This window comes from Taurulus bubalis (genome assembly GCF_910589615.1).
Source record: "Taurulus bubalis genome assembly, chromosome: 3".
Classification (NCBI taxonomy): Eukaryota; Metazoa; Chordata; class Actinopteri; order Perciformes; family Cottidae; genus Taurulus; species Taurulus bubalis.
In genome coordinates, this window is record NC_136591.1 from 26015181 (window position 1) to 26029634 (window position 14454).

Sequence of the window (14454 nt, forward strand, 5' to 3'; positions counted from 1 at the left end):
CATTTGACATAGGGTTTGACCTTTACTAAACAAACATATAAAACGTTTAGGTATAAAAAACAAATGTTTAGTTGGAGCTGTAATGGCTGCCTGGATAGCAATGCATATGGACTGACTGGCACACTTCTTTACATATGAATGCCCAATAAACAGTATATACATATGTATGCATAGGAAAACCTGAAAAGGTGTAAACTTGCTTTGTTCTTTGCTGTCTAGGTTTGGAAAAAGGAATTTGAGGAAATCATGAGAAATCCCCCGTTAAGCCCAATATCAACCATGTATGTTAAAGTGTTAGGTGATATCAGATGCAACGTAACTTAGTAAAAGCAGCACTTCCATCGCAAATGAATATTATCAACAAGTCTCGCTTGGTTATCTTGGGACATCTAGCTCCAGTTAGCGCCTTCCGTGTGTTACAATTACATTCAAGAAAGGCGTGAACTGTGGCCAGTCAACATTACATAACACAAGGATGTCTTGATCCTCCACGTTGCCAGAACTTGACAACTATAATGTTACTACCTGGAAACAAATGTCCGGCAAATACGAAGTTACCTCTGTGGTTATGTTGTAGTTAGCGGCAGTCAGCTATCAAAGTTAGTTAAAGTCGGCCCATGCCACTCTCGAAGATGTACTATTGCAGGAAAACAACACAACTAAAGTAAACAGACTGGTTTGCTTAGTGTCATAGTGGGTGTTGTCGGTGTTTTCTGTGAAACGAAACTGCGCAGCTGTGTAGCAACTTTAGCCGTTAGCCAGCTAGCTTTTTAACAGCTCAAACGAAAAACTCACTTCTGTGGCGGCACAGCAGCGACAAAACGTTAATTCCGCATTTGTTTCGAGCTTTCCCCGTTGGATTTGTATTTGCATGGGCACTTTTGTTATAAATACACCGTTATTTTTAAAGTTTACATTAGCCCGCGTTCTGCTTTTACAGATTTCAGGGGTCCTTCCTTTTTTGACGATACGCAGTGATGACGCGCGTGACGTAACGTCTGTCTATACAAGTGCCTGCGTGTTTTTGTTGTTATTACTCTATTTGTTTTATTTATTCAATTCAATCAATTTAATTTGTGACCTCTTCATTTATTACTTTTTGTTATTAGGGATTATGACAAGTTATATACAAATTGAATGTAACATGCAAAGGTAATTTATTTATATTGTGTAAGTGTATTTATCAGTGACTACAACAATTGTAATTTTAGGCTACTACATAATAACAACACAGGGCTTCCACACAGGTTGGGATTATTTGTTTCCTCTGTACTATGAAGTCCCAAAAAGGTTTTAAAAGATATAAACACCCCTACTGAAAGCTTTTTCCCCATTTAATCTACCTGTCATCACATAAATATGGCAACCTCAATTTTGTGTGGATGCAGGCAGCTTTGATTTCATTGTGCCTAAAAAAATACCACTAGACTAATTTTCATAAAACTTCAATTTTATTGTGTGTGTGTGTGTGTGTGTGTGTGTGTGTGTGTGTGTGTGTGTGTGTGTGTGTGTGTGTGTGTGTGTGTGTGTGTGTGTGTGTGTGTGTGTGTGTGATTAAGTGAGTAAATATTCCTTTAATCAGTCTCACGTGTCTGTTACATTGGGCTAATCTGTTCTTGGCATGTGAGTTAAGGGATCCTGAGCTCCCCTTAAAAACAATTATTAGGCTATTTCCAGTAGTACTTTACAATGGTTTAAATAACAAATAAATACAATTAAAACAATATCTCTGCTTTCCTGTGAGAAAGGCACTGACACATATGCCAGCATAACCTTTATGGCTCCAGACTGTCTGCACAGTGATTGCATTTTTCTCCCACAGGCTAAATTAATCATATTTTCAGTGTATTTACCAAATGTGAGCGCTGAGCCAGGTACAGTAGATCCTATAGGATTAAGTTTCAATCTCTTCCTTTCGTGATGTAGCTTGAAGCAAACCTGTCAGTGCATTGCATGCCTTCATTGATGAGTCTGTGAAATCCTTCTTAGAAGAAACAGCGTCACTACCCTGAATTCGTGACAACAAAGAGACAAGCACTCACGCTCTGCTTCCTGATGGTAATTTCAGAATCCTGGAAAAAAGAAATAAAAGTAATCTATGTTAAAAGGCGTGAGATGGACTTCTTCAGGACCCTGGGGGTGGCTTAATTTACACATAATTACAATACCTTTTTAATTGTAACACACATTTGAGATTATTCAACATTTAGGAATAGGATATATTTTTGGGTAAATTGTTTTTTTAATTGAAATGCTTGTTTAATTAAAAAGAGTTCTGACAGAATGTATGTTTGGCATTTGTTTTGCCTATTGACACACTTGCAATTGTTGTTGCACTGCAATTTGTCCTTTTAATTGTACCTAATTCCTTGTGACCCCAGACGTCGTTACAGTGCTGCTTGGTCATTGATTGGGTTGTGTGCTTCTTCCCTACATAATTGGTGGCCAATGGATTTAGAGCATCTCAGGTATATTAATCTATCACAACTCCAGTTGCTCTGCTAATCCTACACTGACACAAATACAAAGACACACACCAAGACAATCCTACACCATGTGACCAACTTACGCAATGAAACCAAGGCTTTATATACCACCTGTATAGGGACTGGTCTCCCTCGAGGGAGATTGTCACAGTGCAGGTGTGTGTATCTGAGAAAAGGAGCGAGGAGTGTGTTTCCGGACACAGGGGAGGGCTGCTGCCACACTCAGCCTGTTGCAGAAGACCGAGGAGAGAAACAGGCTTCACAGGGATAAAGTTGCTTAGCAGACAGTCCTGAGGGCTGGTTGCAGAGGGGTCTCTTGTGGTTTCTGCTGTGAAGCGCTGAAGAGAACAACAACAATGTTTTTTCGCATCCCTCGACTGACCCCTGGATATATAAGATACCTCCAGGTGCGTAACATGCTTTCGGGCAAATTCCTACTTTATATAGATTAATAATTGGCCTCGGACACAGTGGAACAAATTCCATTAGAGCCTCTAACAACAAACAACTGTTGAAATCTAGAGCCTGCACATTTCTCCTTTTATACTGCTTCAGTAAAATGTCGGTGTTGCAGTGATTGTGAACAAAATAAACTCAAGATTTCTCCTAAATCTGCCTTTAGGTATGCGTTAAAAAGATAACCTGTTAAACTATTTTATTCATAACTGAAGAAAAGTTCAATATAAATAGAAAATATATTTGTATTGAGTTGTCACATCACTGCTGTCACATCAGAGCTATTTTAAACTGATGCGACTGACTCACTGTACACAAAGTGTCCATTTGTGTGTGTGCCATGGCAGGATTTAGAATAGAGGATTACAGCAGCCTGTCTTTGAATGGATTTGAATTATAGATGCTTTAGTTCCTCAGGTTCAGCTAAATGCCCTCTAATTGGATCTCCAGAGGAATAGTATGAGATCCATGTTCCCAATCAACCTGGTGGGCATTTCAGAGCCCTGCAACTGGATTTAGGAACTTACAGTGGGGCTATTTGTCTTAAAAACAGACTTTGTCAAACCTCATTATCTGTGTCTCAGGTCATCAGAGTTCAAGTCAGATTATTCTCACTCACGATGAAATATGTCTGAATTACACAAATTACCATCACTTGAGGTTGTTGTGTACTTTTATGACTGGGAAGAAACAGTCGCTGTCTTGGAATGATCGTGCATCTCAAAAAATGTTCAGTTTTGTAACAATGCTTTTTCAGATAATCCTGTTATCGGTGAACACACATTTAACTCCTCAAAATGTATCTGAAAAATTAAAACCAAATTCCCTACATTTTGGAGACCCACTGTTTTCACTGGACAGCGACTAACATAACAGTGATGAGCTAAGAAAATAACCAAATTTATATCTGACTTTAGGAAATGTCTTGGATTTGCTCAAATTTCTGAGATGTCTCCAAACCTGCACAGGAGATCAAATATGTATTGAAACCTGATACAAATGGAGACTCTAGTGCGTCTTTTCCCTCATGGTAAGACTATCGCTGGAATGAGGCAGGTGTGAGACCAGAGACACCTTTTTTAAGGACTCTACCACGGCCAGAGACAGGAGGAACGCTGCTGGCACATTGCCTTGGTCGTCATCATCCCTGGCGATGATCATGCTCGGTGGTGGATGTCGTGGCGATATGGGTGGTGACCCCTGCTCTCTCTTTCAGACTCAGGCAGCTCAGACTGTGCTGCAGAGCCGCGAGGTCCCTGTGATGCCGCGCATGGCCATCCTGCTGGGCTTCATGGGGATCGGCATGTCTGGCTACAGCACCCGCCAACTCACCCTGAACTACAAGCCGTCCAGCCACCTCTTTAGATAAGACAGATGGAGGACGGGGGAATATACATGCTTACGCACACATTTTTTGCTGAAAGTTTGACATTTTGGGAAACATGCTTGTTCAGACTGTTTCTGCTGTTGTAGCGAAGACTCTAGGAAGTAACACAATTGTCCCCCCTTAACTCCCTGCAAAACAGCGAACTGTTTTTACAGTTATTTTGTTTTCGAGTTATCGAAAACAAAATAGCATGTTGACTATGGAGCTAAGAGGTGCTGGTAGGTGGATTTTATTACCATTTGACAGAGCCAAATCTAGCCCTTTCTTTTGTGTTTCAAGTCTTTATGCTAAGATAATTGGCTGCTAGATGGAGCCTTATTTATCAATCTCATCCAGAAAGCAAATAAGTATTTATCCCAAAAATGTCAAATTATTCAGCAACATGAAAAGACCAAGAAGATTGTAGAAAGCGATGCTACCAGGTTTTCTATTTCTTTTCTATTTTCTCTGTGCATAATAATCTCCTCAGTGTGGTTCAAGTTCAGTGTCATCCTGGTTCTGGATTTCATTTTGATTTAGTTGTACTGGAGATGAATAGATTGTAGCCTTAATGCTTTGTTTGTGCAGTAAAAAATAAAAACCAATCCTCCTTATTTAAATACCCTTTAAAGCTAAGTGCAGTCTTTTTTCACGTGATGCAGTGGAACAGAAAGGCAGCTTTTTATGTTTCTGATGACCTCTGGTTGACGTTAAACTTGAACCACAATCCCTCCCCAAGTCCCTTGCCTTAACATGGAGTATTCAGTCAGAATTCCCCATTTAAATTATTTCTTTCAAACACATCAACGGTCTTAAAAGTGCTTAATCTCTTTCAAAGTTCTCATTCTTTTAATCAGTATTATTTCATCCACTTTGACAATTTCCATGTTGTAACACAGAGTTCCAAGGTCCCTCCTCTTTCAGAGAACAGCCACTATTATGAAGTCTTGTGATGTTTGCTCTGCTTGGATTTAGGGAGATATCACATCAGCAGCAGCTTCAACTCAGAGAATCCATACATTTATATTTCAGGCTGATTTCACTCTTGATTCAGATTGACAATCGGAGTTTCTCTTAGATCTCTCTCCTTTGTGTGAGCGTGACAAAATATCAGAGGAAAAAGTAAGGAATTGCACTCTTAAAAATGCACAGAGAAAACATTCAATAAACAGAAATATTTACCCTTTATTTATATTGTTCATACCCTTTGATGTATGAACAATGCTACTTTGCACTTTTTTTGTGGACATATCTTGTACATAATCATGTACGTATTACTTTGATGCTAAATGAGATTAGTAGAACGTGACATTGGGTGCTGCCAGCCTGTGTTGTGAGCTGGACTGGGAGACATCTAGCTGGATTGACACACTGCTGTGTTGTTGTCAGGCAGAGGAACCAGGACAGCCACCCTGGATACTACCTGAACCAACATGTGAATCCACCTGGATCTCTCCCTGTTGCACACCACTGTCAGACAAGATGAATGTAGATGAATGATCACTACGGTCTCTTAACAGAGGTAGACTTTTTTTGGCTGTATATCCCTTGTGCACAATGTTTTGTAATGGAATATATTTGACTTTGACAGCATATGATTGTATCACCGACGGTATAATGTGATTGTGAAGATGATTGTGTGTCCTACAAAAGAGAGGTTATCTGTATAGTTTGAATAAGAAAAGATTAGCATGTTAACAGGTCATAAAGTGTGTGCAGTGATACAGTGATCCCTCGCAGATCCTCTTACGATCTTTTTTAGACCAGCTTATACTTACACGTGAGAGGGGTCAATAACCCTGAGATGGAGACATGTAAGAGTGTGACAAAGCAAGAAGTCTGGTTATTTTATTTTAGGATTTTGTGCTGTAAATTAATAACAAGTACATTTTGTATGTCTTGTGGGTTTTGTCGGGAGTTAAACTAGGCTTGTGCCGAATGGCGATCAGACAATTTTGAATGAAGTATTTGATTTCTTGATTTGTCTGTGTTTATTCTTTAGATTTGCCTTTGTGATGTAAAGTATTACAAATGCATAACAGAGGCCCCTTTAACTTGCATTATTTTGTATTTTAAATTACTCTGTATGCAAGAATAAATCACAAGATTGAAAACCACTTTGCAGATTTGTATGTGACTTTCCGAAGAACACCGTGAAGACAAAATAATACTTCCTCCATGCTCTAGATGTCAGCATAGATTTTCAGCCATTTGCTCACACTGAGGCAATGATAATATAAATCGTTATATTCTGTAGATATTCTGCATTTCATTATTCTTATGTCTATTAGAGTTCAGGTTGTGCGAGGTCAGTTTAACAAATACTTTCTGTGAGAAGTTTCTGTGAGAACAGTCCGGTTGTCTGTTCCTCAAGGTTCCACGCTTTGCACCACAACACTCACACCTGTTTATCAGTATATTTACATTATGGAAGCAGACTGGTCATTGCATGTTCCAGCCTTGTGAGAAAAGATGAGAACATGATTCTCCTCCTCTTAGACAAGTTAGAGCCAATAGAAATGTTAGATGTTCATGACGGAAAACCGTGTATTAAAAAGCCGAACTTCCGGCTGTTCGGGGTGTTTTGAACGATCAACCTGCGTGTTGACTGGACGACTCCCTGCTATCGCGATTGCAGCACTTGTTACTTTACTGGTGATCAAGGAAAAATAAATTCCGAGAACGAGAGAAGTTGTTTGACTAAGTTCTCCCGGACGCTACACCAGGCATCCAATAATTGACACACGCTAACAGCAACAAGTCTGTAAACTTTACTTATCCATTCACAAGGAAGTGATGGATATGACCCGAATGACCCCTACACAACTACATACTTTCTAAAACAAGTTGTATTTGATAAAACTCCACTGCAAACCTACTTAGTCTGCAACAATCACTTCAACACCGTTTTGCTGTACAAAGGAGCATTTTGGGAAACTTTATGCATTAACTTAGCTCTACAGATAAATAGATCTATAGATATATTTTTTATTTTTTATTTGTGTCTCCCTTTTTTTGTGAGGTTTGTTTTTGTCACTCTACACTGGGAGATCGATACCCATTTTCTTGCTGAATCACCGTCTCTCGATCCAGGCAGGTTGATCTGTCCGCCAGACAGTCACCTCCAGTGTTGATAGCTAGCTCCAAGTAAGTCAAGCTCAAGGCTAAGACAGAGAGGTCTGACCCAGTTAAGCTGCTTTGGAAACAAGCCTAAAACAGTGGGAGCCAGTCAGGGTTACAGTTGTGCCCCTCTGGACTGAACAGGAGCATTCAGGGTTTAGCTTTACAGTGAAAATATGTGGAAATATACGGGGCGCTTTAAACATTGTGGGTTTGACCACTAGTTGAAAACATTACAAACATCCCTGTGGTTTCCTTTTGTGCAGGAAAACACACTTGTTCGTCTGGGTTTTTATCATCAGATTTCCAGCCTCAGGGAGGAAAGGAGTCAGGAGTCAGAGGCCGGCAGACACAATTTCTTACTCTCTATTATATTTGATTATATTATATTTATTGCCAACTTCTTCTTCATGGAATATTACAGGAATATAATTGCGATACAACAAGAAAACTATCAACAACATCAATCCACCTGTAGGCCTATACAACAGATATATAGTAGATGTACTTCGATAGGATTGACAGACATCACTTGTTTTTGGAAAAAAGATAATTATACACACACACACACACACACACACACACACACACAGACACACACACACACACACACACACACACACACACACACACACACACACACACACACACACACACACACACACACACACACACACACATACACAGAGGTCCATTGTGTATTTGTTTCAGTGACTTCTCCTCAGGAAGCTCTTGTTACCGTTTCTTACTGCAAACAACAAAGAGCTGAATGTCTTTGCAACCAAAGAGATGGATAAGAGCGAGTGAGGGACACATCCACAAGGTCTTTTAAACATTTAGAAGCTGTGTGTGTATGTCCATATGTAGATACAGTATGTGTATGTTTAAGCAGTGTACAACTTCCTGGAGGAGTGACCAGTGTTATGTCTCTTAGATTCTGATGTTACAGTATTATACCTGCATCAAATGTGATATATATACAGCTGCACCTGTGTTAGAGTCTGTCACAGCTGCCTCAGTTGAATCATAAATCAATGTGGAAGAAACGCCCATACTATATTCTGCAGGCATGTTGTGCAAAGTCTTTACAAGTAAATACAATTACGACAAGTGTATTGCACATAGCTGCACAGACAAAGTCAAAAGGTGGCAGACCAGCTGCAGGCCATGTTAACACAGAAAAACAAGCATTATGCCAATGTGTCAGTGAGCACTTTGTTCATGGCAGTGTAGTCGCAAATTTGAGCCCAAATGTAGTCAAGTATCGAGTAAACACCTCAGGGAAGTGTCCTCGAGCAAGACACTAAATCCCTATCTGCTCTTTTTCTTTGAACACTTTATAGAGCATAATTCTCTAATGGGTCATACAATATGTGAGTTTACAGCAAAGGTTTTGTTTCAGAGAGTAGATCATCATCAGCGGCTAACTTATTACTGAGCTTTTTATGTTCTCCATTACATAATCTGTTTCTAAATCATTGTATTTTGACAGGGTATTGTAGGTGATTCATCTACATATAACAGGGCAAGAATGGCATTGCTGATGATGAATTTATGGTGAATTCATTACAACTTATTTCCCCGATAAAGTACAGCTTTCCATGAGTACATTTCCAGTCAGATTTATTCAGTATGTGGCCAAAGTCACTTTTTGACTCTAATCAATATGTTTTTTATAACAATTAATCAAATTACAATTTGAAAAAGGGAGCTCAATTATGAACTGATACATAATTATCACTCTTGCCTCACATTGTTCTGGCCTGCAAAGTGACAGTTTTGGTTCACTCTCAGCACTCTCTAGCTTGTTTTCAGCCATTGCAGGCAGCTGTTTTCAGTGAAAAAGCTCTGATAAACTCAGTCCACACTATAACTTACCACCAAACAGAGCTGGTGAACATAGTGGAGCATATAGGAGCTAAAGAGCAAGAGATTTCTCTCAGGAGTTGACAAAAAACAGAGCTAAAATATAGCGAATATAGAACTTTCCAGGAGACAAACACAACGCTAAATATGGGAACTATTTGCTAACAAGTTCGCCATAGCAACCTAAAAGGTGATTATACGTCAATGTTGTGTTCAGAATTCGTTTCTCCTTGAGAATTACTTGAGAAATTAAAATTTTTACTTGAGAAATTAAAAATGACTTGAGAAATTCAAATTTAAGTAAAGCTACCTGTTATTACTCTTATCAAGACAAATGTAGTTTTCATTCAACAATATTACAATAGCGTTAATATGTTTTGTGTATATCAATAGCTGCATATTCTTCGTCTAGCTCTCTTTATTCACACATACAAATACACAAACTTGCAAACACATGGTCTGGCATGAATAAGCACAATTTGTACACACATGTGTGTGTGTGTGTGTGTGTCTTTTCCCCTCCCTTTATATGGCTCGTCTTAAGCAGCGGAAAAGCTTACCCTTGTTTAAATTGGTTTTTCTACCTAAAGCTCATTAAAACACCTCTAGTGTTCTATTTTGTTTGTCACACAAACACACATAAATACAAAACAAACCCACACATTAGCAGATACATGCATATAACCTAAAGGTATGAAACACTTACCAATGCTGTTACTGTAAGTACAGTGTGATTAGGTGTGCATTGTGTTCTTGGTTAATTTACAGGCTGAGAGGAAATAGCAGCTGCGTGGTGTTACCTGGCAGCTTGTTTCCAAACACAAGGAAGTGTGTATTCCTAGACACATGCAATCTATTTTAAGTCTGCTGTGCAGAATTGATGAGGTGTGACTGAAATGACCGTAATGTGGATGTTAAGGAGCCTTTTACAAGTCTTTGATAAAGCTTCTCTTTTAATGTCCTCTTCAAGGTCTAAAAATGGAGATGAGGTCCTTAAAAACACCCACAAATGTGGCCACAGATATATAAAAGACATACAACTTTTAAGCCCAATTGCCTGAGGGAACAATTGAAATAAATCTAAAGTTATACTTCAAAGCTCAACATTAGTAAAAGAGCACATACTTTCCTCGAGTTTCTGCTGCACTAATGACTCAGCACTTCAAATTGAAAAGTGTATGACACTCAAGGTATACCTGCTCTACAGCCTCAAGACCCCCCAAGATGTTCTACTTTCCACCGCCTCACCCCCACCGTTTCTATCTCTGACCTTTGACATTTTCTGGCAAAGACTTTTAGTCTCACATTCTTTTTCCCTCTGTCCAGTTTCTGACGGAAAGCTTACATTTTACGAGCCAGTCATTGATAATTCTCTCTCAAAAGTCAGGGTGTGGTAGGGCACTGTTAGCAAGAAAAGAGAGAAAGATGAGCATTTTAAATTCAGCCGGAACCATTTTTTAATTAAAACTTTTTTTTTTAAACAGTAAGTGTTTGAGCAGGAAGTATTATTCAAAAGCGAAAAGTGTAGTGATCTTTGGCTTGTAATTGTGGAATTCAGTACCTAAACTCTAGTATTTGTTTGGATTGCTGTGCAAACATGTTACAAGGTTTAAAGGGAATCTCTCATGTCAGTACAATGTCTACTGTTGAAGCAAGCTTTATACCTGATCTCATTGTGGATTTTGTCGATTTATAACTAAAACAAGCCTTGAATTTAAGTTACAATCAAACACAAGAAAATGCACACGGAAAATGACGACAGTAATCTAAATTTTATAGCTGTTCAGTTACCAACTGTGTTTAGTAAAGCTAGAGTCTCGAAGGAACATCGTTGAGAGTTGGCCTGTGAACATAATTAAAGCTTTAATCTCTGTTCTTGGCTAACACGTTTTGACAGCCCCGTGGGTTTGTGCAGGAGAACCCTGTGACCTCTGAATCTCATCAGATAGTTGTTGAGTCATGGTTAATCTCAGTCGGCTCCTTCCGTTTGCTGAGTAACCTCGACGGACTGAACGCTATGTAACCTACTAAGATCTCATTGTGGCCTTCAGTTTTTATTTGGTAATGATAAAACTGTAAAATTAACTGACTTTGGACTATTTTTTTGTTACTTTTGTTTCATTAAATCTGCACTAACAGATCTGTTTTGGCCACTTGTGGGCTAAGGAAACACTGATATATGCTATGATCCAGCTGATACATCAAGCAGTTACGGAGCAACATTGTCATGCATTTGGAGTCATGATGAATGTTCACATCATTTATTTTTTATTTTTGTTTGTTTCTACCAACTACTGAGGAAAATATCTGTCTCCTAGCAGTTAAATGCGTCAATTTGCTCACCAGCTGGCTAACGTTGTTACGTAAATAAAACTCATACACTGGAACTTTAGAACTGAACTGCATTTTCTGCCACTTCGTGTTCTGGCATATTGGTGAAGCACATTCATAAGTTAAAAACACCGCCCAATGTTCTTCAGGCCTAGTTTAAACTTTACATTGGATAATCCCAGCTGTGTCCATTATGACTGTGTGACCCTGTCAGACCGGACCTGCTGTCTCAATGATTAGAACATCTGACGTAGAAGTGATTTATACTGTGTGCCCCTTAACAACACATACACAGTACATCATGACATGCTGCAGTTGATAAACAGAGCCGGATAAACCCACTAGACGGGCTTGATATGAGAGGCTTTTACACTGGTTGGTGTTTATTAATATATACATCAACAACTATAACTTATCCTGTGGGCATTCATAGGAAGAGGCTTGTGTACAAACAAACAATTAATGGCAATACAGTAAAACACAGTTGTAAACACTTATATCTGCATGCAACTAAATTTTTTTATTTTTTTAATTACTTTATTACATGTATATTATATAAAGTTTTTACGGTGCTTATGAATGCCAAATGCGAGGTTAAATATTTGGTGTATTTAAAAAAAAAAGAAAGTCTAAAGGCCACACTGAAAAGCTCATGGAGTCTTTTTTTGCTTTGGTTTTGTATTCCTGTCTGTATTTTGAAAAACATTACAAACATTGTTCAGCTATATGATATATAGAGTATTGAGTGAATAATTCTTCCGTCTAACGCAGTATGAAGGATGTCAGTTTGTCATCCCAGATCTAAGGGTTTTAACAATGTGAGGGATTTCTAATTTGTATAAAACGCTCCTTGTAGGGCAAAGACGATCATCAAGAGGATTGATTAGGGACATAAATATTGGCAACCAGGACCACTAGACTGTAAATAACCACTGTAGAGATACTGTGGGAATACACTTCCCAGAAAGGGGTCTCAAATGGACAGTTGACCCACTGATGACCTCAGAGGTCAAAGGTCACTGACCTGACTGATGACAGGTGATGGACACATTTTACAGTAACAGCATGGCTTGTGTCAGCTGATGCTAATCAAGAGCTGCACCAAACCTTACAAGCAGTTAATTATGAACACTATACTGAATAAGGACCTTGTTGCACACACAGACACACAATTAACAGTTTAGAGCCAAGCGTTGTTTTGATCACAGACTTTGACACACCTTGTATGACTAACAACACTCAACCTTTTCTGGGCAGAGCAGATCTCTATTTCTCAAAAACAGAGTCTGTGTGTTTCTTTTGTTTTTTTCTTGTAAGTTCTTACACATCTAGCAATCCGCATTCCCCACTGACTTTACTGTATAATGTGGACATTGAAATGGAGATTTAAGAACCCTTGAATCAGGTGAGTGGCCTTAACCGGAGCTAAACTGTGGCTATTTTAGGAGGTCAGCCCACAAGCATAATGTGTCATTTGTTTCCTCTAGCGTCAGAGCTGGGTTTGTGTGTGTGAGAGAGAGAGAGAGAGAGAGAGAGAGAGAGAGAGAGAGAGAGAGATAGAGAGAGAGAGAGACTTCTGTTTGTGTGAGACACTCATATCTCTACTCTGAACTAGAAAAAGTAACTCCAAGACATTACTGTAATACAGAGCTGTAGGTTTTATTTTATTCAACAAACTGTCAATAAAAAAAAAGATTCGCTGAAAACCAACCATCCAGTTGTTTTGATGTCAAGGATTTGGGAGACAACAGTGGAGACCTTTTAGAACTAATAATTAACGATTAGTATTCCACTCATTGATTTATTATAATGATTAGATTTAAAGAAAGAACTTTCGATTTTTTGATTATTTCCCTTTGTTTATGTGGTGCTGTGTGCCTTTCGGAAACAACAAACAGAGGTCCTAGTTTTCCTCTTAATCTTTCCAGGTCTCCTGATCTCACTTTCAAGCTATAGTTACTTTGCATATTAAGAGTTTACTATGAACATTTGATCAAATATGCTGAATTGTTAAAGATGAACCTGCCTAAGGGAATATAAAGTGCCTAAAATTAGCTCCATCTTGCCCAGCAAACAATTTAAATACTGCTGACATGTTTATGCATTAGTAATAATAATACCATCATATTCACTATAATGATATATCATTGACAGGCAACATTCAGCTGCATTTAAGTGCTTTTATTTTGTAATGTTCTGCAGACAATGCTTCACATAAGACTGTTGCTTCAAGGTTTATTTTTAATTTGCTGTATACTTAGCCTTCTGGAGCAAAGGATATGAGTACTTCTTATACCACAGAATAGTTCAGAATATGTCATTCAAACAAAAAACTGATTTATCTATTTATACAATTTGACTCTGCTGTCAAACAACTTCATGACCGCGTAGCTCAATGCTTGCGTTGGCCAGAGATGAGACGCGTGACCCTTTCCTCCTTCCTCCTTCCTTCTTCCACCATTGCAACTTCAACCGACGGGGGTCGATGGGAGGAGCGACGTTTGGTCCAGGTGGTCGAGCCTGCGTAAAAATGCATCAAACACACGCACAGCACTTACGAAATAGTGAGCGTCATGAAAAAAAAAGTTGATCCCTGCAGCTCCTGGCACTCCTATGAATAAATAAGCTGTTTTCAGAGGAAACCTCCTGGATTTTCTGCGGGAGATACAACCAAAAGAGCGGAACGCGCTTCGGTGGTGCGTCGCTGCGATCTCTCTGGAAAACGGACGAAACGGGACCAAACAGTTCAGGGTGAACGTCTGACTTTTGTTCAAAGAAGGTAACTTGAAAACAAGATAAAGACGGCTTGTCTCAGCGACCAGTGGAGAT